We start from the raw sequence: 3,667 nt of genomic DNA on the forward strand, positions 1-3,667 counted from the left end.
GCAACGATTTGGAGTTCCAGTGAGTACTGCAACAAAAGACGTCTTTCTCTCAAAGACGTCTATTTTCTGTTGTTTTTTTTTTTTTAACGGAGCCAGTGGAGGGGGGAAAAGGAGGGACCTGGAACCACAAGGTTTCACTTGCTCAAGAAGAGCCCTCAACCCCAGGTACTCAACAAAACCTAAACAATTAGGCTTGGAGACCTAGCCAGAGCTGCTGCTGTGTGACCACACACCTGCTGAGATAGAGGAGTTTTCCAGCAGCACATGACCACATAGGGAGGCAAAGATTGCTCTCTATCTCCACCTGCTGGTAGATGGACACAACCCACCAGTCTATGGATTGATCGGCTTGATGAAGGGAAGAAGCTTGTTAGGGCATGTGTCCAGATTGCAGTGGATTTGGCATACTTCTTGAGCAATTGGGAGATGGAATCATCCAAGAGTGTATCAAAATTAGTTTAGGTTCTGTCTACTGGATGTTCACCAGGTAATGGGTCTAGATAACCAAGAATTTTACGTAGTCTGTGGAATTTATAGGTAACGTGAGTCGTAGCTTAATAATTTTCTCTTTGAAGTAATTAGCAAGATTATCTGCTGAAGGGAGGTTTGTGCTGTTAATCGGTGTGGTATCTAATAGTTTGCTCACTAATTGAGGTTATGTGTATTATTGTAGTCTGGCCCAATTTCATTTTTGTAGTATGCTCTTTTGGTTCGTCTAATGGTGTATTTGTATTTTCTTTAGAAGTTTCCAAGCATTGAATGTGTCGTCGTCTTTCTTATTTCCATGCTCTCTCTAACCTAACTTGATTTTGTAATTTGTTCAGTTCTTCATTAAACCATGGTATAGAGTTTTTTTTCTGTGTGAGGTTCTAGTTTGTAACAGGGGCGTAGCCAGACCTCGCTGGGAGGGGGGCCAGAGCCCGAGGTGTGGGGGCACTGTTTAGCCGCCCCCCCCCACCGCCGCTGCATTAGACACTCCCCCTGCCAGCCTGCCCACATCCCCTTGAACCCCCCCTCCCCCACCAACTCTCCCCCGCCGCTGTCGCCGCCCGCCCCATCGTCGTAAATGATACCTTTTTTGAAAGAGAGACTTTCTTCCACTCGAGTAGCGCCTTTCTTCAACGAAGTTCCAGCGATCAGCTGTTTTGACGCCGGCGTCGAAACAGCTGATCGCCGGAACTTCGTTGAAGAAAGGCGCTACTCGAGCGCGGAAGAAAGTCTCTCTCTTCAAAAAAGGTATCATTTGCGGCGACGGCAGGGGAGAATTGGTGGCGGGAGGGGGGTTCAAGGGGATCATGGGGCAGGGGCCAGGGCCAAATCTACGGGGGCCCAGGCCCCCTCAGGCCCCACGTAGCTACGCCACTGGTTTGTAATAGTGCTATGTTGTCTAAAATGCTTCTGCTCTGCACCTGTTGTCCCAATATTGGAGAAAGTGAATGGACTCCATTTGAGTTGACCATTCATCAATGTAAAATAGTTGCCAAAATGTAACCGGGTTAATTTGACCTCTTGTGGTGTAGGATAGGCGTTCTTTAAAATGGTGTGAGTCATTTCCTCGCCATTGGAGGAGAATTAATTTGTAATGATCTGACCATGGTACAGCTGTCCATTTTGTAGATGATAGTAGAAGATTTAGGTCTGATTAAAATTTATGCGTGATGATGTCTAGTGTGTGTCCTTTAATGTGGGTTGGTTCCATATTTGGCCAATGAAGATCCCATAGTAGGAAAAGTCCATGCATTCATGTGCATTAACAGAGTTAGAGTCTTCAAGGTGGAAATTAATATCTCCTATTATAATAAGGTTAGAGGATGACATACATGTGGTTGAAATGAAGTCCATAAAATGAGTTTGACAATCAAGCCAGTTTCCAGGATGTCTGTAAAACAGGACTATATTAAGGTGGTCAAGTAAGTTTGTGTGATTAATTCTGACTGAGGCTATTTCGAGTTGGGGAAGTATTGATTCGGTTATGGTAGTAACAGTGAAGTGGGATCAATGGATTATTGCTATACCTTCCCCTCTTTTTCCATTCCTTGTCCAGTGGGTAATTTTGTAACCTGGGGGGCACAAGTCAAGAATTATTGGGTCTTTGAGGTCATGAATCCAGGTCTCGCTAATAAAAAGATCAAGGTTATCTGAAACGATCCAGTCTGTTGTAGTGGTTGTTTTATTGACTGCGGACCTAGCATTAATATATCCCAATTGAATAGGTTGGCAGGATTCGGAAAGGGTCGAAGACGTATTAATTTTTATTAGTTGCCTATCCTCTTGGAGTCTAGTCTTGTTATGTTCTCTCTTTCCTTTAGATTGGTTATATCCATAAGAGATTAATTTTCCTTTTAATTGGTAATTATTCTTCTGGTGGGGGGTATTATATCTAGGTATTACTTGAAATCAAGCAGATGAATCTATTACGAGTGGGTTGTGTCCATCAACCAGCAGGGGGAGATAGAGAGCACTGAAAAACCATAGTGCCTCATGGCCAGCTAGCTCCATCTGCCTCTTCAGTATTTTCTATCTCCCCAGCAGGGTGGTTGCAGCTTGTTCAAGCTCCTTCAGAAAATCTGCCTGGGGTGGCTCCTGTGATTTTGCCAGTTGTAGCAGGGGTGTTGTGGCTGATGGTGCCCACTTTAAAGGCACATAGGTTAGCCCTTTCCCTGCCTTACCTGGCCCCCGATGTGAAAGTAGACAAATAGGCAAGCCCTGTCCCTGTCTTTGCCCACGCTGTGGATGCAGGCACATAGGTTCGCCCTTTCCCTGCCTTTCCCACGCTACTAATCCTCCAGAGATGGAAATTTGCCTCTTTTGCTGTTGCCTCAAACTTTCCTCAAAGCGTTAAAAAAAAAAAGTCGCAGAAAAGAGGTTTTCTTCTGATTGTGCAGCGTGACCGGAGCTCGGAAACTTCGTCTGGTGAGGTAAGAGCATTTGGTAGCTCCTTCGGGGAGGGCCCGCATTCGGGATGATTTTGGCGCAAATCCGCCATTTAGAATTTTCTGCCGTTTTCGGTGATGGCTGCTGTGAAAGTTAAGCGCTGTTCCGTTTGTGGCAAGCGCAAATCTGCAGTGGGGCTCTGTAAGGCGTGCTTTTCAGACGGTAGAGCCGGCCCGAGCATGGCGAGCGATGTTCCTTCCCGCTCCGTGGAGCTGGCAGCAGGCACCATTTTGGAACAGCATGGCGCGACCCCCGCTGAGGCGGAGGGGTTTGAGCCTGGAGGGGCGCCTCATGTGGAGGCTAATAAAAGAGCTGTTTCCCCCGGACTGGAACCGGGAGGCCAGGGTGAGCCTTCGTGGTCTGGAGAGCCAGAAGAAGGTGCAGGATTGCCACCGGATCCAGATGATCCCTGCGCGGTGAGGATTTTCCACCGCGATGACCCTGGGAGTGCTGAGATCTCCTTCCGGTAATCCAAGGATGGCAAGTACTAAAAAGCCTGCTCGAGCCTTTCCTTTGCATGACTCCATCCAAGAGCTTATCATGGCTCAATGGGCTGACCCCGAGGGGCCTTTGAAGGTTGCCAGGGCTATGGGACAATTATACCCTCTAAATGAGGAGCATTTGGCACGCCTAGCAGTGCCTAAAGTGGATGCCCTGGTCACGGCTGTGACAAAGAAAACTACCCACCCAGTGGAAGGAGGAGTTGCCCTGAAGGACATGCAGGACCATCGCC

The sequence above is a fragment of the Microcaecilia unicolor genome, unplaced genomic scaffold, assembly GCF_901765095.1.
Source record: "Microcaecilia unicolor unplaced genomic scaffold, aMicUni1.1, whole genome shotgun sequence".
Taxonomy (NCBI): domain Eukaryota; kingdom Metazoa; phylum Chordata; class Amphibia; order Gymnophiona; family Siphonopidae; genus Microcaecilia; species Microcaecilia unicolor.